Genomic DNA, 24,632 nt, shown 5'->3' with positions numbered 1-24,632 from the left:
GCAGTGGTGATCCTCTCTGACAACAGGGCCAGCAAGGGGAGGCTCAGGTCTGGTCCTGGCTCTGCCCTTAGCTTGCTGTGTGACGTTGGATACCTCCAGCGCTGCCCCTCTGTGCCCTACTCAGTGTTGGGGATCCCTGCAGTCACTAGGGTCTCAGCGCCTCCTGATGGGGACTTGTTTAGCTGGGTGTGGCCTCAGGGGTGCTCACAGGGCAGCTGGCTTGCCCCTTGCATGCAGGTCCCGTGCCCCCCCCCACCCCCCCGGATGACAGGGGCAGTTGTTTGCAAGGGGAGACCCAGCCCCACTGGCCATCTCGACGCAGGGAGCAGGGAAGGGTCTGTGATGAATCTAAACGGGATGGAAGAGATCTCTGGGTAAGAGCCATCAGGGAACCGGACCTCAGGGGAGTCTCCTTTCTCATTTCCTGGCCACTAAACTGCGGAGGTGACAGAGGTGTTCTCCCTGGCCAGACTGTCGGAAGTGCCGCTGAATTTCAGGGACACTGGCCAGCGTGTATGTGGCAGGGACCTTCCTGCTGGTGCCAGTGACCGGGACGGGGGTGACTTCCTGGGGTCGCCACTCTGGCCGCAGAGGAACTGAGCTCACCCCACAGGTAGAGTTGTGTTTTTATTATTTGTTTTGCTCTTTCGTGGGGAACAGCTTCTCAGCGTTTTCACAGAGGTGTAACGTACACACAGCAAACCCACCCTCGCAGCCTGCTCTTCTGCAGGGTTTGACCTCAGACCACGTAAACACCACGCGGCTTCAGAAGCAGTTCGGTCACCGAGGAGAGTTGTCCCGTGCCCCTTTGTGGGTCTGTCTTGCCCCCGCCCGCCGCTGATGAAATCACTCCTTTCTGTTAGTAGAAAGGCCGGCGTAGGACTTGTGAGGATTCGGGAGGCCCCGGAGGACGCTCCAGTCCCAGCAGATAGATGCACCTGAGGGACCCTGCCCTGCCGTCCCAAGGACATCTGTGACTTCTGGCATCGGGCCCAGGTTGGACAGGTTGGACCAAAGGTCAGTCTCTGTGGTTGGCATCTTGTCTGCCCCGTGGAACCAGGGGTCCGCAAAGGGCCCCTATATCCGCCCCCCCCCCCAGAGGGTGTGGTTCCAAGCCCATAGGTACAGGCCTGGGGGCTCCTCAGGCCCCTGTCCCTAGGCTTCCTGAGGACACGCACACAGCCGCTGCTCACCCCCTCCACACAGTGTCCCGCCAGCCCTTGGCAGGTGCCTAGGACAAGTGCTTCTCTGCCCACCCCGGCTGCTGGCTCCAGGCCCCGGGGGGGCAGGGGGAGCGACCATCCAGCCCTGGCTGCTTCCTCAGGGGAAGTGGCGTCGGAGCAAGCAGGCAGTGTACGCGCTGTGTGCTGCAGCAGTGGTCTGTGTTCTGAGTCCTGGGGGCACGGGGCGCGTGTGGCACTCAGGGCCCCGTTTGCCTTCCTGCAGGTGGAGGCTGGCCCCCTTCCTGTGGTCGAGAAGGGTGTTTCGGGGAAAGCCTGTGGGGGGACTAGAGGGCTTCCCTGTGAGAAGGTCTGCGGCTGCCCGAGCCAGCGGCGGGCCACCCAGTTGGTGTCCCCTTGTGCCAGGTAGGGTCAGGGCCTCTCCGAGGACGGGGATTTAATGAGGCGGGACAGGACGTGCGGGAGAGCGTTCCTGGTCACGCTACACGGGGGCCCGAAATCGACTGGCTTTCTCCGTGGTGTTTAATAGTCTCCTGTTTCCGTTCAGTGGGGGGAATTTTGTGAAATGAGCCTGGGAATTTTTTAAATTGCTAGCTGGGGAACGCTGCATTTACTGATTTTTCCGGTCGCTGCTGGAAATGTCTTCAGTGTCACTTCTTTGCTTCCGCACTCGGGCCTCAGCCCCGCAGTCGGGCCCCAGCACTTAGGGCGGGTGGAAGCTTCATCCTGCCGAGGGGCTGTGTCTGTTGCGAAACACCCTTTGATGCCTTGCGAGCTCAGACGAAACCTGACCTTGGTCCTGGCCTGAAATTCACGTCTGAGTATCTGTCCTTCACCTCTTGGGGGTGAGTGATGGAGGTTCGGACACTGGCGTATAGGACTTTGGGGGGGTTCCGCGTGCAGGGATCCTGGAGCCTGGGATTCGCAGAATGGTTGGCATCCATGTCCCTGAAGGCTTCAGGGACCCATGGGGCTAGGGCCGTTGTGGCTGGAGTCCTGGACCCCGGGCGGAAAGGTCATGTGCATGTAGCCGTCAGTCCCGCTCTGGCGGTTCCCATTTGGGAGGCATCCCGCTGCAGCCAGCAGGAAGGCCCGATTTCTCCCGGCCTGGAAAGGTCACAGGATGTGGCCGCGGTGAGGGCCCTGGGTGCCCGCTGCCAGGACAGCCTCGTCCCACCAGTTCCCTGCGTCACCCTCGCCAGGGGGAAGAAACTTGCTCAGAGGTTGGGGTTTCTTATGGGGAAAAGTCGGATGAATAAACACGAGAGAGAAGAGTGTTTTGTGTCCGGAAGTGTGTGCCACCCACGGCCGAAGAAAGTGCCAGTGGATGTGCTCCCGGGACTGTGTGGTGCACCCTGTGAGCACAGTGGGACCGCGATTCCAGGCAGCGCATGGCCTGTGCCCTCCGCGGGCTCCAGCTCTGTCCCCACGGGGCACGTTGTAGGTGGGGCGCTGCTCCCTCAGGTGGATCCTAAAATTCTAGCTGATTGGAAGCCAGCCCGTCTGCTGTGCTTGGGGGTACACCGCACACAGTAGCCCACGGGCTGTGTGCCCCGGCCCAGCCGGAAAGTAAGGAGAACCTCCTTGAGGCGCGCGCACTGTCAAATGTCTATTTCAAAGGGAGCCAGTTAAGAAAGGCCTCGGCCTTCATTCAAGGATACTAGAAACGCATCTCATTTGGTGGATAAGTGCCTTCTCATCACTGCCTTCTCATCGAGTACCGGGAATGTGCCAAGGGGGAGGGGAATATAAAAATAAATGTCTTCGGGGCATCCATACTCATCACAACGAAGTGCTTCTCCTCGGGCAGCTCAGTAGCTTGCAGGGACACAGCTCTTTGGGGACAGATGCTCACGGGACCTCAGTGGGACTCGGCACAAAAGCCCCCTCCTCTGCAGCGCTAACCAACCAGGGGAGTCTGTCGACCTGCTCAGGCACCTCTGGGTTTCCTGAGCTGTGCTGCTTGCACCCAGGAATCAAGGACTTGCGCTCAAGGATGCAGGCTCTGGAAGCTGCCAGGCATTTCAGAGCCTGGTGCCTTCTGAAGACCTGCATTTTCATTTACGTTTGGGTAGTGGTTCTGGGCATAATTTTTTTTTTAACCTTTTGGCACGGAGAAATTTTCCCTCTGGTTATGGTAATTTTCCTCCCCTGATATGTAAATTGATTACAGCCTCTCTTTCAAGTCTTGCACATTTGATTATCCACCAGCCTCCTTCTGTCTCTTATTTAAACTTATTTTTAGCACAGTCCTTGAAACCTCAGTGTGAGACTGTCCATCCTCGGTTGTTTCTGAGCTGCCGAAGGTCGTTTTAATCAGCCTCACCCACCACTTGCCTTGCTAGCGGTGCCAGCTTGAGGGTGGGGGGCCCCCCGGATGAGGCCTGGGTCCACTCTGAGAGCGAGCTTTTCTTCCTTCCCCTCAGTCCGGACAGGGAAGAGTGAACTTGGCCAGCAGCCGCCTGCATCCCTCAGCTCCGTCAGCAGTGGGGTTCTAAGGACAGGAGGCAAACAGAGGCAGCATCCACACCGGCCTAGCCCAGGTGGGAGGACCCGGAAAATCAGCCAGAGCACGACCTTGTTTCCTAACATGTCTGTCTGCCTGTCTGTCCAGGGCTTTGCGGATGGTGCGCCCTGGATCCGATGAATGCTGAGTCCGTCTCTGTTTGTAAAGCCAGCCTAGGTTTGTAAATCAGGAAGAGCAGCGTGGCCGCATTTGGGGGTATAGAGGTGTCCCTCAGTCCAGTCCCCTAGGGCCCTCTCCACATCAGATTCTTCTCACGAGCCAATTAGTCCACAGCCTGGTGGCTCCCAGGCATTTTCAGAGCCTTTACTTCGGTAAGAACAAAACCGGTTTTTTTTTTTTTTTTTTTTTTTTTTTTTGGTGCTTGATTCGATTTGTTTGCTAGAAGATTAGTACAAAAGCAGGAAGGAAAAAGAATGTGTGGTGGAGGTGATTGCTAGGGACCGGCAGAAGGTTATTTGCGGATTTCTGCTGACAATCCGTGTTTAAAGGACTTCCCTGTGAGATTTATGAAGCCTTTCCAATTTATTGTCTTTCCAAGTAAGGTAAGCAAATAAATAGGTAATTCTCTTTTATTATAAACCTAGCCAACGTTAGATTAAAAATAAGAGGAAACAGGGCTCCATTTTTCCAGCCCAGTGTGTTTCTGGAATTTGGAAAGCATCTTGGAAAGGCTTTTTGTTTTGTTTTTGGCTCGGGCACACTGTGCATTTAAAAGATAAAGTCTGACCCTTGATACTGTGTGCGCTGTTCACCATCCTTGAGGAGAACCGGCTGTTGCCTGCAGGGGGTTGGGGGGGGCTGGATGTTGAGGACCAGCCCGCCATAGTCAGCAAGGGTTCCCGAGGCCCTGCTCTGGGTTTGGTCGGTGCGGATGTGCCCAGAGAGGGGACAGAGTCTCCGTACGCCCGAGTCAGACACGGAGCCCATTCTGATCAAACTGAGCTTTGCCTCCTAGACCTTTCTTCTATCATTTTGGTTTCCCTGTCCCCCGTCTCTGAAATTGTTGGGGCTTTAGATGTTGTGGTGAAATGTGATTTGGGCATCATTGATAGGCGGAGACCCAGATGGAGAATTTTTTTCGATTTTTAGGTAAGCAGGAACAGGAGACTTTGTAAAGAATCGACCTCATGTGCTGATGGTGATGGCAGTGCTAAAGATTTGGGTGGGCAAAGTGTGGGGACCTAGCCCCCGCCCCCTCATGCAGCCGCCCCCACCCCCCTTGCCTGCCCAGAGCCCATTTGAAATCCCCCTGGGCTCTTTCAAGGCCAGAGGCAGTACCTCTGGGGAGACATCCTGTTATGATTTGGGGGAGAGCGTGTTGTAGGTTTTTCTCCGTGGTGTAGTGAAGCTGTTTTTGGAGGGATTAATCCTCTGCATTTTGGATGGTATCTTATAACAGACCGTGGGCTCTGAGTGCCTTGGCCCCTGGCATTTGCTAGGTGCACAGTGTGAGTTCTGGAAGTTAGTTCTCTGTAGGGGGTGGTTTCGTGGAGTAAATCACTCCTAAGTAGAGAGGCTTGGAAGGTGCTGAGAACATAGTTCCCTGGAGAACGGGCTCCATGGGGTGGATTTTCCTTCTTGCTTCTTCCTTCTCTGGGCGCACCAAGGGGCTGCGGACCTCTCCTCACCCCAGGGCCAGTGAGCTGGAATGGGCAGGGTGGGTGGCACAGCAGTGTGGCCAGTGGCCTCCCGGGTTTGGGAATGGCGGCTTCAACAAGCCTGACCTGATCCTGCCTGCAAGGAGGAGACCACACAACCAGGGGGCAGTGAGCCGCCAGCTGAGCCGGGGTGGGGGGGGGGGGCATGGTAACCCACCCCCCCACTCCCCCACTGGGAGCTGGGCTCCCACCCCAGCAGGTCAGGGAAGGCCTCAGGGACATGGTAGGCGGGATGCAAGTTGGAGTTGCAGGTTGCTTGGAGTTGCAGGCTGCGGTGGGGAGGGGGCTGCCTGAGCTCTCTCCCTCCAGCCCCCATCCAGTGCCCTCCAGCCCCATCTTTCTCCTCCCTGTCTGGACCTGACCTCACCTGGGAGCTTTGGAAAAAGGTCCAAGCCCAGCCTCACCCTCAGAGGTTCTGAGTCAGTGGCCTTGGGGTCGTTTCGAAAGCTCCCGGATGATTCTGATGGGCAGCCAGGTAGAGGGCCGCAGCCCAGCCCAGCAGCCCTCAGCTGAGGCCACTTCCTCCTTTCTGCCCGGGGGGCCAGAAGGCACGGATACCCAGACCATCAAGCAAGTCCTGCCTTTCCCGCCCCACAGACTAGGCACAGGGGACACAGGGACCTCCCCGGGAGCACAGCTCCTCAAAACACGTGTCCCACGTGACAGGTACACCGTCCTGCAGGGCCAGACATCAGGTGACCCCGAGGCACCGACTGCCGAGTGTCCTAAGCAGGAGTTTCCCATCCACAGGTGAGGGTCTTGGGGGCCTTGCTATTTCCTCTGCAGGGCTCGTCCAGAGCACAGGTGGGGTCAGCTTAGCAGGACAGGTGCCTGTGAGCACGTGGGGGGGATGTCCCATCTGCCTGGGGCTCCTCCTGCTTATAAGTGAGGGGAGCTGTGCTCCTGGCCCTTGAGCATGAGCAGTAACTCCGGGAGAGTTGGGACCTTCCTGCCTCGGTCAGTGGTCCGCGGTCAACCGGGAGGAAAGCGGGCTGTTGCCTAGGAAACAAAGCTGAAGGGCGGGCTCTGGCCTGTGGACCTCTTGGGGCTTCATGCCCGGGGGTGGGTGGGAGCCCAGAAACGGCGCTGGTCAAGGGGGTGGGGCGGGGAGGGTCCTGTGCACACCGTAGGGGAAGAACCCAGCTCTCGGCGGTGCTCACGGCAGCCTGGGACTGATGTTCGGCACCTCTGTGTGGGATTCCTCGTCCTGCACATTCGGGGGGTGTGGGGGGCGCGGAGATGTGTTCTGCTGGTCCTGGGGGACAGGAGAGAGTGGGGAGCGAGGGGGTGGCAGGTACTGCAAGGTGAACAGGAAACCCTGGGAAAGTTTCTAGAACATGCCTTGCTTACATGTCAGTGGACTTCGGTGAAGGCCCTGGGGTGGGGGGCTGAGGGGTGCCGGTGCCCCCCATGGAGGGGGAGGTGAACACCTGGTGACAGTGCGATCCCCGGCCCAAGGAGAGGCTGTCCTGACTGGGCCAGGGGTGGGGGCGCCCAGGCCCTCTGTGGGGTGCCATCTAACTGCCCCCCTTCATCATGAAAGGGAAAGGGTTTGAGATTTCTAAAATCACACAGGATCCTGGCCCCCGGAGTGGTGTTGGGATGAAGTCCTAGGGGGTCAGTGGTGGGGCCCGGGTAGCGAGCAGGCGGGGCTGAGAGGCCTCAGCTGCGGTGTGCGCGCGTGTGTGTGCGTGCACGCACACGCGCTGTGCCTCATTCGGCTTCCAGGTTGGGGAGGGTATTGGGGTAAAGCCCCGAGGGTCAAATAGGACCGAGGCCCCTCATGGGGAACTGCTGGCTGATTCCCTTCCTCGAGCGCTGTGGGCACAGAGCTGGTACCTGAGGGGACTGGGTGCGTCCTCCCCATCGCTTGGGGCCTCCGTGCTGTGCCAGGGGGTACGGTTTTCTAGGCGAGTCTGTGGTCCTCTTTCCCTTGGGAGCTTGGCCAGCTCCCTCGTCATTGAGTCTCCAGTAGATGATGGGCCATTAGGATCACGGGGTCTCGCAGATTCCCCAGTCTCTGCCTGCAGTTCCTGGATGGCCCCTGAGCTCAGAGCTGGGATGGTGTGACAACCCCCCCCACCTCTGCCCAGCTGGGTGAAGGGGGTGGTGGGGTGGCAGGAAGCAGAGGGTCCCGAATTCACCCTGGGGGTCCCTCTTGAAACCTGACCCCGTCTCCCCTCATTCCTCCTGCCCCGTTGGCCTGGCCGGGTCACAAGGGGTCTTCCGCGGGGCACGCTGGAGCCGGGGTTGCCCGGGATGTCTGCCCTTGGGGCTTTGGACGGGGCGTGAGGCTCCTCCCGGCTTCCCAGGCACGAACTGGAAGTGATAACAGTTACTTGATGGAGAGGCTGCTGGATCAGAATAGGTGTTGGATTCAGGAGCTGCAGCTGTGTGGCCCCGGGGGGTGGGGGGGTTACCTTGATCGCTGGCCACACAGCACATGGAAGGTAACGTGCTTGTGGCTTTTGAGTGCGTGTATTTGTTCCTGCCGGGGACAGGCTTTTAAAATCTGATCTTGTTTCTTAACATCATAACAGTGAAGTCCTAAATGTTTTTATGTGCCTTTTGGGAACCAAACTTCATTGCCCATGCCAAAAAAAAAAAAAAAAAAAACCCCAAAAAAACAAATAACAAAAAAAGAGTGCTCCTCTGACCTTGGGCCACGGCCAGGAAGGACCTGCCAGACCCTCAGAATTGAGTTACTCGTGTGTTGATACCCCCATGAGAGGCTCTGGGAAGAGCATCGTAAGGAGAGTGCACTTCCTTGTCCCCACCGGGCTCAGAGACGGGTGCACTTGTTTTTAAGGAAGCTCTTAGACTTTGGGGTTTTTTTTGTAAAAAATGACTCTGAATTTGTTAATTTTGGTGTATTATTTCCAAGGCAAAAACGTTGTTCCTCAGGAGACCAGTCTTTCTGTAGCAGTGTCCACTTTACAGTCGTGTTCAGATGTGTGGAGGGGCGTCTGGGTGGCTCAGTCAGTGAAGCGTCTGACTTTGGTTCAGGTCACGAACTCATGGCTTATGGGTTTGAGCCCCGCGTCGGGCTCTGTGCTGACAGCTCAGAGCCTGGAGCCTGCTTCGGGCTCTGTGTCTCCCTCTGTCTCTGTCCATGCTCCATCTGTCTGTCTCTCAAATAATAAGTATTAAGAAAGATTTCTAATGACAGCCTAGCGAGGACAGCCTGTGTTCAGATGGAAGATGGTGGGGGTGGGGGCTCAGACGAAGGTGCCCAGATGCCTCTCGGAGGAGACGGTCCCGCCTGCGTCCTTGCAGGGTGTCTGCTTCCTGTGTCCTCGCTCCCTGCCCTCTTCCTTTGAACAATGTGACCGTAAAAGTCCCCGCTGAGATTTAACCTGGGTGCCACTTTTAGAGGGATGGCAAGATTCAGGCACAGACGATGAGGCTGCTGGGCAGGTGAGTGCGGCTCTGGAGGACTCTGGGCCTGTCTTGGCCTGTGTCCCATCTGCCTCCCCGGACACTTCCTGCACTTGATGGTGAGGGCCCGACTGAGATGGATTAAGAGGCAGGAGCCTGCCCTGGGCAAGCATTTGACCAGAAAACTGTGTGTCGTCTTTGGTGACGGCTGACGTCCCTGCGTATGTGTATTGGCATATGCCAGACACCTGGTACCGGATTGTACCTGGCAGTTTGAGCAGGATCCAGGGGTCCAGACCACCTCTCCATCCCTCCCCGTCCAGGGAGCTTGATACGGGCAGCATGCCCAGGGCCAGGTTCAGACCCACCAGCCATCAGCGGATGCTTTGAACGGAGTCCTCCTTTTGGAATTTTCTCTTGTGGTATCCGTCCCTTGCTGGAAAGAGTTCGTGTGCCGGGGCTGTCATTCAAAGCTTCGTTGTGTACCATACCATTAGGATTTTCAGAGTGTTTGCTGATTTGCGTTTATTGAAACTAAATTCATTAGGATGATGTGAAAATAGCACTCAACTGTTTACCAAATCGGATTCTTGTTTTTGATATTTCCGTACATCATCTGTTCTCACTTGAATGTTGTGGAATTTGTTGGTAAAGTGTTATGCAGATGAAAATCCATATTTTAGTGGAGTGTTTTTTAATTCAAATGAGTTTATAAGACTACTCTATCCAAGGTGCTTGATTTACCATCTGAAGCAGAGTCTGTATGGATGTGAGGATGGATATTGGAGCCTGACTTGCTGTGTGCGGCTTTTCAGATGCGCTGGGGTCTTGACGTGCAGGTGCAGGTGCCAAGTCAGGCTGGTTGGGAACACCCCTCCCCAGCTGGGTGACCTCTGGAGGGTCACCCAGCCCCACACAGGGACTGGGGACCCCTGTCTGTGAGCTGGTGATGCCTGTGTTTCTTACTAGGTTGTTGAGAGCCTTCAGACGAAGGCTTTGTTTCATGGTGTCTTAGACATGGTGGACGTGGAAACATTTCTGCAAACTTAAAAAATTTAGGCCTTTTCCATTCAAAGGAGAGTCATTCAACTTTTTTAAGTTGATCAGTGAAAGCCTACTTGTGACCAGACTTCCACTTGAATGCCGTGGTTGTGTGGCCGCAGGGAAATTTAATAGATGGATTTCTAGATGTAACATCTCTTTTCGGGTTTGGTCCCGTGGTCAGATGACCTCGGATTCTTGTGTTCAGAGCACACAGAGGCCTGTTTTGTTTCCCAGATGAGGTTTTTTTTTTTCCCTGTGACGGAGTCGGCAGGTGCATGTGGTGGAGGTGACCAGATGTGCCAGGCTCCCCTGTGCTGGTGGGGCCTTCCTGCCAAAGTGGCTGCCCAGCTACCCCCTGGGCATCTCCCGGAAGGACTGTTCTCGCCGATGGAACACTGGTCGGAGTAGGTGTCCCTTCCTGGCAGAAGTGGTTAGGAAACAAGTATGCTTTACCTACCTTTTTTTTTTCCCCCTTGAGGGTCCAGCAGAGGTCCTAGGATCCCGGGTCCCTAAACAGCCCTGGGAAGAGCTGCCCATGATCAGCAACACTGATCTTGTGATACAGGAATAAGCTTACCGTGTCGGGCGGATACTCCGTTTTGGATTTGTTTGTTGAAGCGGCGTTACTATCGCAAATACACCGGAGTCAACCTTGCCTCACCTCCACCTCCGTGAGAAGGTGATCCGATCGCTGATCTCCGCCTCCTGGTCTTCACGGCTCCATCCACACGCAGCTCCATCCGCATGTCCTGTGGGAGTTCCATCTCCCACCCCCGTCTTGTTTGCTGTTGGAGGAGGGGGTCACTCCCGCTAGGCTGGGAGCTCCCTGAGGGTAGGCATCCTTGCAAGGCTTCCCTTCACACCCAGATGTGCTTTGGGTGCAGCCATGGTGGTCCCGTGAGTTGATGGTCGATCTTCAGAGAAGTTGAGAATGCAGTCTCGCATGGTAAACCTGTAGCAGGGACCTGGTGTGGGGTCGCAGCCATGAAAAGGTCACTGCAGCATCGTCTGCGTCTGGTATTGGGATTGACTGGTGGCCCCAGCTACTGCCTTCTGCCTTGGCTCCTGTGGACTGCCCCCAGCCAGGGCCTGAGCACAGTGGGGATGCCAGGCTGGTCCTGGAAGGCGTGGGTGTCCCTGTAACAGCCAGCCAGCTCACCGCGCCCCAACGTTCCCTCCGGCCTCGAACTGCGCAGCAGGCGGGCATTTCTCCCTCCCAGACTCCTCCTCTCCCTGTCTCCTGGGGCAGGAGTCCGGCCCGCCGCCCCCTTCGACGCCCTTTTCATGTTCCCCACCCTGTCTCCTGCACAACTCTCGTCTTTTCATGTCTGGCACGGTGTTTGGAGCCTCATAAATGCAGAGGGATGGTGCCCAGGAATCTTCCAGTTTGGGCAGCGAGCCGGACTTCCTGTCCCGGCACCGCTTGTGTGCCTCTGACATGTGAGGCCTGTGTCCAGCGATTTCCGGGAGCCCCCGTGTCCGAGCGCGAGGGCTCCGGCAGGGTCGTGGCCCTGTTACATCTGCCACACTGTTCCTGCCTCTCGGTGTGCTTGTGTTGCAGTCTGCCGGCCGTCTGGGCGAAGCGTCCGGAGTCCGAGTGCAGCGGGTGGCCTTCCAGAGGGCCCACGTGCTAAAATTCACCTGGGAACTTGCATGTGGTTTCTGTACTTAATACTTCTTTTTTTAAACGTTTTATTTATTTTTGATACAGAGAGAGACAGAGCAGGAGAGGGGGAGGGGCAGAGAGGCAGAGACACAGAATCAGAAGCAGGCTCCAGGCTCTGAGCTGTCAGCACAGAGTCCAGCGCGGGGTTCGAACCCACAGACTGAGACCATGACCTGAGCTGAAGTCGGACACAACCGACTGAGCCACCCAGGCGCCCCTGTACTTAATACTTTAAAAGCCTCTTGAGTGATCCGAGAGGCTGGTAAGCACGGCTTGCGTGTCGCCTGCGCTGGCAACACGCCTTGGGACCGAGGAGTTCGACTTTATGGGCTGTGTGACCTTTCACAGTGACAGCTGTGTTGCAGTCCTGTGGCATTTCTCGAGATGTCTCCAAATGGGCCCCCTGGCAATCATTTCCCTCTTACAGGAGCTATTTGTGGCCCGAAGGCTGTATCCGCCCTCGCTCCCCCACTGAAGAGGCTTGGAGAGGGAGGGTCCCAAGCCCTGCTGGCTGCTTCGGGGTCCTCCCCGGCCTCCGAGCACCGGAACCTGCACAGTGCAGGTGCGCCTCCTTGACGCTCTATTCAGACAGGGGCTCTTTCCCTGTGCAGGGGGGTGGGAGGGGGTTCCTGTCTTCGCAGCCCGAGGTAGCGCACAGCCCTCAACCTGTCCAGGCCCCCTTGGCCCTGTAAGTCTGCTCCTGGAGAGAGTGGGTGTTCGTTACTTGGGTGCATGCTGTTCCCACACTTTGGTTTCTAGAGGATGTTCTGCCTGGGTGGCTGGGATTTCAGCTCGTGGTGGGGAAGCGGCTCCTGCCGCGCAGGGTTGCTGTGGTGCTCATTCCAGAGACCCGGACTTGGGTGGCTTGACAAGAGCAGTAAGCTCCCAGGTGGGTGCCGCCCACCCCCACCTGACTGCTGACGCGCTCTCCTGCCCTCTGCCCGGCAGCCTGCCTTACTTGGCAGCGTTTCTTGGCTCCCTTTCTGGATCCTGCTCACCTTTACCCCTGAGTCCCTCAGCATGTACCTCTCATTACCTGACATTGACTTGTTTGTGGTTCCTCTTGGTTTTGTTTTCCTTTGAGGTAAGGCATAGGGGAGGTGTTCGGGAGCCGGGGCATGTGGTGAAATGAAATGCGTAGATCCTAGGTGTGCCAGTCATTTCGTTTTGGCAGAGGTGCACACCTCTGTACCCTGGGCCCTCTCCAGATCTAGGCCATGTCCTTGATCCAGAAATTTCCCTCCTGGCCCTTTCCAGGAAGTCTCCGTTCTCGTCTCTCTGATCACCTCCGGCAACCCCCGTGATTACATTTGCTTGTTCTTGAGTGAAATACTATGTCACATACTTAGATACATTTCTGCGTGGGTACCCGAGTATTCTGGCTCATGTACCTTTTTTTGCAAAAGCCTTTTCCAATTCAACATAATGGTTTTGAGATCCCTGAATGCTTTAGCCTGGGTGGATCACCTGTCCTTCTCAGTGGCTGTGTAGGATTCCATTCTAGGAATCTGCCACCACACCGAGTTTACCCATTTACCTGTTGATGGACACGGGCTGTTTCCAGCTTTCGGCTGTTCGAATAAAGCTGCTGTGAATCGTTCCTGCGCGTCTTTTTTTTTTTTTTTTTTTTTTTTTTAACGTTTGTTGATTTTGAGAGACAGCCTGCGTGTGCTCAAGCAGGAGAGGGAGGTGAGAGAGAAAGAGAGAGAGAGAGAGAGAGAGAGAAGGAGGGAGGTAGGGAATCCCAAACAGGCTGTATGTTATTAGTGTAGAGCAGACACAGGGCTTGATCCCACAAACTTTGAGATCATGACCTGAGCCGAAATCAGGAGTTGGACGCTTAACCTGCCTGAGCCCCTCACGCGCCCTCTTGCACATGTCTTTTTATGGACCTTTCTCGTTTTGTTTTCTCTTGGATAAATTCCTAGAAATGGAATTACTGGTCATAGAATAGGTGTATGTTTAGTCTTCTAAAAACAGTTAGGGAGTTTTATAGTGCTATCAGTCATAGAGGGGAACGGAGCTGTTTGTTCTATTTTTTGAGAGTGTGGGAGAGAGGGCTAGAGAGGGAGGCGGGGGGCGGGGGAAGAGAGAGAATCTTAAGCAGGCACAGGGCTAGACCCCATGACCGTGAGATACAACCTCAGCTGAAATCAAGAGTCAGATGCTTAACTGACTTGAGCCGCCCAGGCGCCCCCCTGGAGCTGTGTTTTAAACCTTGTAACAGAAGGCTGGCTTTCCGCCTGAGGCAGGGTGAGTGGGTTGGGGGAGGGTTGGGTGGGGGTGTCCTCCCTTCGCTTTGCCCCTCTGCTAATGAGACTCCTGCAGAGTTTGCACCGTTTCCTCTGCTGCCGCTGGGCTGTGGGGCTCGCTCACTCTGGAAGAAGTCGCTGTGCTCTTTAGACGGACGTGCTGGGCATTCCCTGGATGCTAAGAAGGATCACGGGTGGCCCCTCGCACGCCCCTTCTTTGCTCTGTGGTCTCCCTTCCCCACCAAATACTCTGTTGGTCAGTGAAGCGTAGGCATCAAGGTCTTTAGTTTCTGGTTCTGAACAATCGTGCCTATCTGTTTGCGTTCATGATTGCCAGAAGCGGCTTTTTGGAGCCCACTGATAACTAGAAATGCCTACAGTGTGATTGTTTGTTGTTCTTGGAGGTGGTGTGAAGGTCCTGGCTAAGCGGCTGTTCTGGACACCTGCAGATCTGCTACCTTGTGAACTGAACCCTCCAAATCCTGGCCGTCTGGAAATGCTGGCTTCACCGGTCTTGGGGGAAGCTTCTCCAAGTTTCTCTAGGGCTAGTGCTTTTGAAGACCTTATTTACAGCGCTGTGTCCTTGAGTGGGTTCCATTCACTTCTTTATATCCTTTTTCCAGAAAACACTCTGATGGGGCGCCTGGGGGGCTTGGTTGAGCGTCCGTCTTCAGCTCAGGTCATGATCTCGCCGCTCATGGGTTTGAGCCCCATGTCAGGCTCTGAGCCTGCTTCCGATTCTGTGTGACCTTCTCTTTCTCTCTCTGCCCCTCCCCTGCTCATGATCTCTCTCTCAAAAATAAATAAATGTTTTAAAAAAAAAGAAAATGCTTTGAGGACTCAAAATAAATAAATAAAAAAGGCTTCCCTAAGAGGGAATGAGATTGGGGAGGAGCCAGAGTCGATTTTTAAAAATGCGAATACAGCGACCATAAATTTCAGGATGGTTGGCTACGAACTGCTCTAAGTTTAGAGAGACAGTGTCTGTCCTTGAGCTGATGGTAAAGAGAAAGGCCCCATTACAGGGGAGTGGCGTAGAGGGGATGGAGAGCCCTGCCATTAGCGGAGGTCCGGTAACAAGTGTCAGGCTGCTGCTCATGCCTGGGTCCGCCAGGAAAAGTCAGAAGCACCTTGTGGAGGGACAATTTAGAGGAAGCCGTTCTGCGAGGAGCCCTTGGAAGGGTGGTCTTTGACTTGGGATGGAACTGAAAACCCTTCGAGGACTAGGCTACTCGGTACTGACCAGCTGAATTGGAGTGGGTCACCCTCCCTTCCAAAACAGGTATTAATTCTTTTGGGCCTTTAATATGTGTTTTAGAGTTGGTGATCTGGAGTTTTACTTCCTGCCGAGGGATCGGTGTACAGGGCTAGCCTAGGGATTACTTGCCAGGCCCCGAGACGTAGAGGCGGGCAAAGGTAGAGGCTGACCTGGCTGGTCCCAGTGATACAACCATGAGGTCGGGGCAGATTCCGGGTTTGATTTGGTTGGAAGCAGGAACTCCCACTGGTAGGGTGATGATGTGGGTGAGGGAGCTTGAGAAGCACGTGGGACATGCCCCTGGGGAGGAAGTGTCTAGAAGGCAGGTGTCAGGTGTACCCGGAGCTCCTGGTGGGGACTGGGAGGGAGAAATGGGCTTGGGAGCACCTGAATAGGAGTCTTAGGCAGAGTGGTGACCTCGCCTTCCCTGCCTGCTTCTCTAGCACGTGGCCGTCTGTTCTTGTTCCTTGTTGGAACTCCTTGAAGACAAGGTTACGTTTCCTTAATTTCCAGATCTGCCTCTTTTAATAGTACCTGCCTCGCAGTTGGTCCAGTATCGGGAGGCATAGGGTGGGGGGGTGTATATTTCATTGGGGTGGGGGGTTTTCTACCAGCTGAGATGGTAGATGGCACTGAGAAAAAAGGACTGTTGGCTTTGACCATCAGGAGTCCACACCGGCGTTCTTGGATGGATATGTTAATGTATATGGAAATGGATATGTGTGCATGTGTGTACAGATGTGTACGTATTGGTGGAGGAGGTGACAGGAAGGGAAGCTAGACAGCAAGGCTCATAAAGCAGGTGGGGCCCCTGAGAGTGACGGGGCGGGGGGGCGCTTGGCTGATTGTGGGCAAGGCGTGGGGAGATGGAAGGGCGAGAGGTGTTAACTGGAAGGTTCTCTCAGGAAGAGCTAGGGGTGCAGGAACCACACAGAAGGGCCAGCGTGGCCAATAAAGGATCAGAAGTCTCCTCTTCCTGAATGAAGGGCCTGGCTTCACAGTGCATTTCAGTTCTCTTGTGTTTTCCAGCTTCCCCGTTGATGCCACGAGTCAGGTTGTGGGGTCTGGCCTCTTGGGTAGGGTTTCCTGGTCCTTTGCATCTGTGCGGTGGGGCCAGAGTTTGCTGCCCAAGGAAGGAATTCACCAGAGTCCAAAGAAAAGGAGAAATCCCCTTCACAATAAATCTAACATTTCCACACTCTTGATTTCTTTCAAGCCCTTGAGAATTGGCTTAGTTTCATGATCGCCTCTTTTAAATGGAATTAGAATTTGAGTTAGAGGGTCTTGGTGTCTGGGTGGCATCCTTCTCCTGTACCTGGGAGAAGATGCTTCCCAGTGGGCGAGGTGACTTGCCTGCGGTCACACGGTTGGACAGGGTAGAAAGGTCCCCACAGAAAGGATTCCAGACTACAGCGCAGGTTTGGGCTTTGGTTGCCCAGTGTGTCCTGCTCAACCTGGTCCTCTCCCAGACTGCCCCCTGCATTGCCGTCTGTTTGGAAGGCTCTCCTGGCCTCTCACCTACCCTTCTCCCCACCCCCCCATCCTCCCTCTCCCCAGAAGAGCTTTCCTTTCCCAAGAGGGACCAGCAAGGAGGTACCTGTTACGGGGCTGGACTGGGCTGGGCTATCTTCTGTTTGGTTTTTCAAACCCTCTGCCTTGATGCTTCAGAATGATCTGAGGATCCTCCTCTAGCGTTGGCTGTGGGGAGCTGATTTGCCCATGCCTCTTCATATTCGAGTGAGATACCAAGAGACCAACAGTGAGAGCTCTCAATTTCTGCCCTTACTGTGGTTTTAGAACAGACTCTGAGAGCTCCCCGTTTTCTTTTGTTGTCTTGCCTGCTGGCTGTGAGATCATTTGGGTCAGTCCCTAGTCCTGGGTTCCGTAGTTAGGGGGCCTTTGCAGTCCCTTTGGGCATTCGGTATGCGGCATGCTTGTTACCCACGCTTAACTGACTCGAAGTCATTGGATCCATTTTCTTTCTGAGCACTTGCTGTTTGCCCGGCGTTGGGGAGGCAGGGTGGGGAGCCAGGCTTCATCTTGTTGTTGTGCCAGTGGTAATGCTGCTCACGTTCACGTTCCACAGACATGACACTTGCTACCCTCTTGCTAAAATAACGGAGACATGGACCACGCTCATTGGCTCATCACAAACAGTTGATGTGGACAGTGTTTATGTTCCTCAAGTTGAGGAGCAGCGGGCTGGAGTAGAGCGCTTATCTGTATCGGGAACGTTTCAGAAGGAAGATACATCTGTGCTCTATGTTTAAATATAGCACCCTGTTTGCTACCGAGTTGGAGAATAAGCAATTGAATATGTAGGTCATTGACTTAGGAGAATGAGTTTGGAGTTTTCTTTGCATCTGATTAACACGGTCTTAACAATTGGGCCCTTGATGCTTTGCCAAAATTGGGTTACACAGAGTTCAGCAAGATATCTGGGAGGGAAACTGTAGGAACCGTAGGAAGGTACCTTTGTCCCCTTAAGACGTTAGGGGTGTGACTTGGTGCCGGGCCTTGTGGCTTGGCGCCTGCCTCTGTGGCCCCGTGGCCCTAGCCACGCCGGATCCGCATGGGGGCGGACGGGACAGGCACTGGGCTCCTGAGCAGGTCCGTGAGAAGCAGGGGTGAGCGGCTGAACTTCCGCAGGATAAATGCCAGCGGTGTTTTAGTACTGTTTTAGTACGTGCTCGATTCAGACCGCACGGCTTCGGAATTGCATATTTAAGAGGAAACTGCCATCCCCTTTTGAAGGTACGTGACATTTAAGATCTGCAGCAGAAGGTACGTGTGACAGCTTCGCATTGTATTTGAAAGAGTTTTTCTTTTAAGAACGACCATGATTGCTGCTATTTTAAATGTCATCACAAAGACATAAACACATTTAATCAAATTATATATTTAATTTACGTAGAATGTAATTTTTTATTTCCGTAAAAGAGTTGCTGGTTATTTCTGCAGCAGCTCCGAAGCTGGGCAGTGTCAATCTGAGAGCCATTCAGCTTTTGGAGTAAGTGGCTATTTGAGAGTGGATAGAAGCTGCAAAAATAGGATTATTTTGAAATACTTTCCGTCTGTCTGCTGTGTCTAATGGCACATTTTGGGGAGAGGGAGACGTGTTTGTTATTGTCTCCGGGAAACATTAAGGATAAACTCCTGTCGAATGAATCGGGAAGAGGGTAACCCTGAAGACAATAAAAGCAGAAACAGCAGAGAAGCTCCTGTAATTTTCTTCGTTGGGTTCTTTGAATCGGCAGGGAGTTAGCAGCGAGGGTGAGGGAGTGTGCCAAGCTCCCCTTAAAAGGGAGGCAGTGGGGGGTCTTGGAGGACAGATTGACGCAGCAGAAGACCTTTCGGATGATAAGGTGTGATTGAGTTTTGTTGCCGATGGCCGCTGTGCAGTTTCAGGGCACCAGCAAGGCCCCCAGGCTGCTGGAAAAGCAGGAACGGAGCTATGGGTCCGTGCAGGCAGGTGGCCTGCCCGCCCGCCTGACCCTGGTGATCTGCTAGGACACTTCAGCTCCAGAACTTTCTTTGAGCGAGCTGAATGTTGGAAGGCCGCCAGGCCAGCGTACAACCGTGGGTGTCAGCCGGGGACAGTCTTGGCCTGTTCCAGCCCGCTGCCTGTAGTTTCGGTTTAGCCAGGCTGGGTCAGGGAAGCCTGTATCTCTCTCCCTGCCAGGGTGCCCGCCCTCCCGGCACAGACCTGCCCCAGGAGCTCGTTTTCCCTCTTGTCCTTTCTGGGGCTGCTCTGCCAGGAAAGGTATCCTCTGGCACGTGACCTTGCAGGACTGGGGGAGCCCCTCTGGCACATGTGACCTGGGGGAGGGGGAGCCCCTCCGGCACATGTGACCTGGGAGCCCTGGGCGTCCAGCAGCAGCTGGGAGAGAGAAGCCAGTTGGTTGTGCCTGTGCCCAGGAAAGAACTGTCATAGCAAGCATCTTTACCGACTGCCCTGGAGAAGGTCAGGGTTCAGGAGCATGGAGCTCCGGCTCTTGAGAGGCGGGCTGGGCTTCTGGGCCACAGGCAGCCAGAGAAAGCCGATCCCAGCTCAGTGTGGAAATCCTGTCAGTGGGGTCGGCTCCTCGAGGCTCCTTCCTGTAAACACCCCAATCCACAAAAGACCACTCGTGTGGTCAACACGAGTCCAACTAAGCAAACCAAAAAACAAAGGGCGAACCTAGTTGTTCTTGTAATTCAACTCATTTCGAAGTAATCCTAGAATCACACACAGTTGTAATAATACCCTTATCTGGTCTCCCCCGTGGTAACAGCTCGCTGTACAATAGTAACAATCATACCACCAGGAAATGGGCAGTGATGGGGCCCCCGGCCGTCCTTCAGATCCCACCGGCGTCGGTCGATGTGGTCCTTTAGGTGTGTGTCCACTTCTGTGCCGTAGCGTCCCCTGCTACGCATGCACCACCGGAGTCAAGATCCCCCAGGGACCCCCCCTGGTCACCCACCTGTAGCCACACCCTCTCCAAGTGGCCAAGATCATTCACGGTCAACACCCTTGGTTGCAGGCACGGCTGCCCGGATCCGAAGACCTAGCTTGCCCAGAGAATCTTCTAGAGTTGGAGTGTCCTGCCCCCTTTCCCAGTCCCCAACCGTGAGAACCAATAATCAGTTTTCCCGTCTCTGTACTTTTGTCCCGCAGAGGATGTGACAAACGTGGAGTCCAAGGATACACGGCCTTTTGAGACTGAACTTTTTCACCGCATAATCCCCTTTGAGATTCATTCAAGTTCTTGCGTGTATCACTGGCTCCCTTTTATTGACGAGGAATATTCCGTCCTAAAGATTTCTGACTCGGGCTCAGACTACAAGTGGGTGAGAAGCAGCTCACCGTGAGGACCCGAGTGCGAAAGCCGACCCCCTCCTCTCCCACGCCTCCTGCTCGAGGGCCTGGGCACTGCCGGCCTCCCCTGCTCGCCCCAGGTCCCCAGGACCGTCCCCGGGGAGACGTGTGTGGTGGGCTGTGCCGTGCTGGCCTGGCTGGTTCTGGAAACCAGCAGAAGAACGGCCCTCCCCCTGAGAGACCGTTCGTCTGCGTTGTGTGGTTTTTGTGTCGCGCTCTTGGCTGCGGTCTGTGAAGAGACAGCACTGGGGGCCGTGGATCCTGCATTTTGACGTCTCATTTAGTGGCGGGCATGGGCGACAGCGTGCGGGGCTCAGGCCTGGTGTGCGGGGGAGGGGAGGGTGGGGTCAGCACGGCTCCCTTCAGGAGTCGGCGCTGGCCCCTGGGGGGCCCTGGCCTGCTCTCGTGCCCCCTGTAAAGCGACAGGTCCTGGGAATCTGACTTGGGAGCGACCTGTTTGAGCCGCCTCCAGGAAGCACACTCTGGCCACGTGCGTGTGTTTACACACCCATCTTCTAAGAGGGGATGGCACTTCCTACCCTCGCCACCATCCGTGCTGAACGGGTACCCGTACTTCTAAAGTGGATGAAACGCAGCTGAGTAGTTAGGTAGGCGTGGAAGTTAGTTCAGGATCGGGTCGTCATTACCTGACCTGTGTGAATCGGTAGGTAGTATTTACACGCTTTTCAAGGCCCCTCTTCCTTTTTCTAGATAAGAGCATCCGTGTGAGGGACGGAGGGGACACGGGCTGGTCTGCTGTCTGGCTTTTCTCTCCTCGTCCTGGATTCTTCTGGGTGGGAGGGTCTGACCTCTGTATCGGGGCTCATGCACCTGGGTGGTCTGAGCCGGGGTCAGCCGCGTGGAGGCCGGCGGGCTGTTCCGGGGACCTTGCCACTCCGTGTGCTGTGACGGGCAGGAAGAGGCGGCACCGAGGTGGATTTTGCCAGGGTCTCCGAGGGGCTGGGTGATCTGGGTCTTAGTTTCCTTCGGAGAACATCTCCTCCGGTTCTGTGATTTATTTACTCATAAAAAATAAAGCTTGCTGCCGCTAGAGGAAATCCATAAATTAATCCTCAGTGGGACCTTTGGGTGCCTCCCTCCTTCGTGTCTGTGTTTGTGGAGTTTCCCACGTGCTGCTCTGTGACATGCCCAGCCTTGTTTAAAAGGTAAACTCACTCCTCTGTTGCAGGTGCCACAGCTGCTCCATTTGATGGCAGTGATGTGCTTCATTTTACACGAAAAATCTTCCCTGAACCTTGAGGTTCGGGTCTGAATAAATTTGGTTTGAAATAAAACGGAAAACTAATCTCCCTTCAGGCTTCCCCCCCCCCTTTTCTAGGACTCTGGATTCTTTAAAAAAATTTTTTTTAATGTTTTATTTATTTTTGAGACAGAGAAAGACAGAGCATGAATGGGAATGGGTCAGAGAGAGAGGGAGACACAGAATCCGAAGCAGGCTCCAGGCTCTGAGCTTGTCAGCACAGAGCCCGATGTGGGGCTTGAACCCACGAACTATGAGATCATGACCTGAGTCGAAGTCGGACGCTCAACTGACTGAGCAACCCAGATGCTACTACCCCCCCTTCTTAAAAAAAATTTTTTTTTAAATGTTTTATTCTAGGACTCTGGGTTCTTGACTACCTAACCATGTCGGTAAAGAAAGCACTTGTTACGTGAGAGCATTGTTTGAGTGCGGCCGGTGGGCCCGGCACCGAGCCCCGAGTACCTCTCCACCTGTGGTGTCGCAGAGGCCGTACTAGCGGTCACGTCCTGCGCTCCTTGGAGGAGGGTATTCTCCGGCCGAGCAGCGTTTCCAGGGCCACACACACAGTCTCCTTCCTGAGCTCTTCCCCATTGGTTGGTCTCTGAGTTCTGCAAGGTAACAGTCGGATTGTGTCCCTGCCGGCCTGGAGCTGAACGGCTAAATCAGCCACAAAGCAGGGACAGCACCAGTTGCCTTCTACGCAGTATAAAGGGGGTAGGGGTGAGGCCTTGGTGTGGGAGAGACTGGGAGTCTGAGGGGCTGTTCCGTGTCTACACGGCTTTCCCCCAGCATCACCGCCCCACCCCGTACTCCGCCTGGAGCCTGTTGTGTTGATCTGTAGTGTTGACGTTGAAGGCTGATGATTTCTTCTTGTAAGTAGTTTTTTTGGGGTGAGGACTCGGTGTCCCCCTGCCCGGTGCTTCCCTGTACCCCTTCTGCAGGCTGATCGGTAGCCAAGAACTTGGCTGAGCCTGCCGAGAAGTGTGCCCTGTTCTCTCCCCGCGAGCGCCGCGGCTCAGCCTTAGTCTCCAGCGGCTCAGGGGTGCGTGGGGGGCCGGGGATCTGCAGTGTGTTGCTGCCCCCCACATCCCTGATCCTTCCCAGCTGCTTGGTCACTGGAATTCAGACCTCTGCATCGGAGTCCCCAAGAGGGACACTCTGTTAGAGATGGGACATGCGTCGGGGTCGGGGGGGGGGGGTCCCTTACTTTCAAACCCACCTCAGCGGTTGAGCCACGGCTTCGGGAATCCCGTTTTCCCACCTTCAGCACCGCCTGACAGCCCTCCCCACACTAGAGCCCAAGGCGTCCTCACTGTGCATTTTTGAGATTATAAGAAATCTGCTCTTTGTAGGAAATGGAGAATATAGGAGAGTTTTAAGAAAATTAAATGGTTTTTATGATCTGAAAGACTCACATTGAAACAATCAGCTTTAATCTTTGCAAAGAGAAATAACACTTTGCATGTAATTTCCTGTACGTTAAGTATCTACAAAGAAATGAAAATAACCATTTAAAAGACTACCTGTGAATAAAAATTCACTTAAGATGGGATTATTCTGGGGGTGCCTAGACTGGGCGGCTCAGTGGGGTAAGCCTCTGACTCTTGATTTTGGCTCAGGTCATGATCTCCTGGTTTGGGGGTTCGAGCCCCACGTCAGGCTCTGCATTGAGTAGGCAGAGTCTGCCTGCTTGGGATTCAGTCTCCCTCTCTGCCTCTCCTGCGCATGTGCTCATTCTTTCTCTAAATAAATAAACAACTTCAGAGACTCTTCTCTGGGGAATAAAGGATAGGGTCATTCTACATATTTTGTATTTCTTTCCCCACTTGACCTATAAGTATTTTTTCTGTGTTAAGCATCTTTTAAGTTTTAAAAACTATATGATCTGTTGATAACCGGTATCTAGTGCAAGGCGTGGGGGACGGCGGGTCTCGGGGTGCATCAGCTGCGTCCCAGCAGCTGTTGGGGTGGGCCCGCATCTTAGAGCATTTCCTGTCTTCGTGGAAATGCTCTGCTCTGACCGGTCCCTGGGGGTCGGAGGGGGTGAAGGCTGAACTCTGACTTTCGGAAAGAGGATCCCTCTTGCCATCTCCGCAGCTCGGCGGAGTGGTTGGTCTCTGACTCGTCCGCGTCCTGCTCCCTCGCCAGTGGACCTTATTTTAAAGGCTGTTGGCGTGTAGGTTCCCTGTCCTGGTGGGACCGAGCATCCGGAGTCCACTCTGCTCCCTGCCTGACCCCGCGCCCTCCGTCCCACGGGGCTTCCATGGGGCACCTGCAGGAAAGGGGCTTAGACACGCCTCCTCCTCTTTGGAGCCCACCGTGCTACCAGGGCGAAACCCGGGCCTGCTTCCCAGATGCCCTGATGGGTCAGTGGTCCTGCCAGCTGGGGGCCTGCCCCTCCCCGCACCGAGGGGTGCGCGCCTCGGCCTGTGGGTTCCTTGTTCAGTCACTGTTTGGAACCAGGAAAAGCCACCTACACACGTCCCTGCTTGGCCATGTGGGCTTCTCCTCCTTCCTCCGTTGCTGGAGACTGCGCTCTGGTACCTTGAACGGGGGGCCTCCCTGGCAAGGACCCCTCCTGCCTCCGTGGTCCTTCCGGAGTTCACAAGGCAACATCCCGGCCCGTGTGACACTTCCACAGGCCTCTGCGAGCCGAGGGGTCAGGCGGCTGAGGCCCAGCTGCCTTGGCTCCCCGGGCCAGCTGGGCAGTTGGGGTGTGGGAAGGCAGCTTGATTTCCCCAGATGACGTCACTGTGTGTGGGGGTTGCTGCTCATGGATCTATTCCCCTCCCCCGAAACCTTGGCCTGCACGCCGCCTGATCAGCAGCCCCCCCCCCCCCCCCCCCCCCCCCCCCCCCCCCCCCCCCCCCCCCCCCCCCCCCCCCCCCCGTTGACTCATTTGCTCTCCACACTCCTTTCTGCAGTTGTTTCCAAGCATCCCTCCCACCCCCCGCCTGGCACCCTCCTGTCCCTGTTTGTTTTTCCAATGGAAGAGCCACTTAGGACCGAGCATTTCTCCAGCGTCAGGCCCAGTGGATGCTACAGGACTGAGCTGTTCCCGGGCACCAGCCCTGTCTTAAATCCGCGGGCTCCGGCAGGGAGAGCCGTGAACCCCTGAAAAGGGACAGGGTAATTGACTGCATCTGATACAACACTGAGAAAATATCCCATTTTGTTTTCCTTTAAAAAAAAAAAAATGGCAGCGTTCCAAGACTTCCCTGACCGTTTTCCACTGGCTGCCCTTGGAATTAAAGACCAGAGTTCCTGAGCCTTGGCTGTTGGTCCTTTACTTTCTGAAAACTTAAGACCAGCTGAACACATTTAATATTACAAAACTTCCATAAACATTCTCCACAAAGAGCGGGTATGTAAAATTTTTGCCTGGAGGGCATTTTTCTTCTTGAAGCTGAAACTCCGGGGCATCGGGGGAGTATAATGAAGTGTTGATTTGACCTTAAGTGTCTTGATGCCAGCGAGGGCCGAAGGGGGACCTGGAAAGAATTAGCTTTCAGGGTTGTTGTTTTTTCTTTTTCTTTTTTTTCT

At 55.0% G+C, this 24,632-nt stretch overlaps 1 protein-coding gene across 1 annotated transcript in view; it reads left to right on the top strand.

The window, feature by feature from the left end:
• The first annotated feature begins 416 nt into the window (after nt 1-416).
• Nucleotides 417-24,632, top strand: part of CTBP2 (C-terminal binding protein 2) — a 130,245-nt gene continuing 106,029 nt past the window's right edge. Inside the window, exons 1-2 of the mRNA XM_029932763.1 lie at nt 417-613; nt 867-1,017. The gene's annotated coding sequence lies outside the window, so the exon portion shown is untranslated. The remainder of the gene's footprint in view (nt 614-866; nt 1,018-24,632) is intronic.

The sequence above is a fragment of the Suricata suricatta genome, chromosome 2 (assembly GCF_006229205.1).
Source record: "Suricata suricatta isolate VVHF042 chromosome 2, meerkat_22Aug2017_6uvM2_HiC, whole genome shotgun sequence".
NCBI lineage: Eukaryota > Metazoa > Chordata > Mammalia > Carnivora > Herpestidae > Suricata > Suricata suricatta.
Note: the sequence above shows the minus strand (reverse complement) of the source record. Positions and strands in the feature narration are given on the sequence as shown.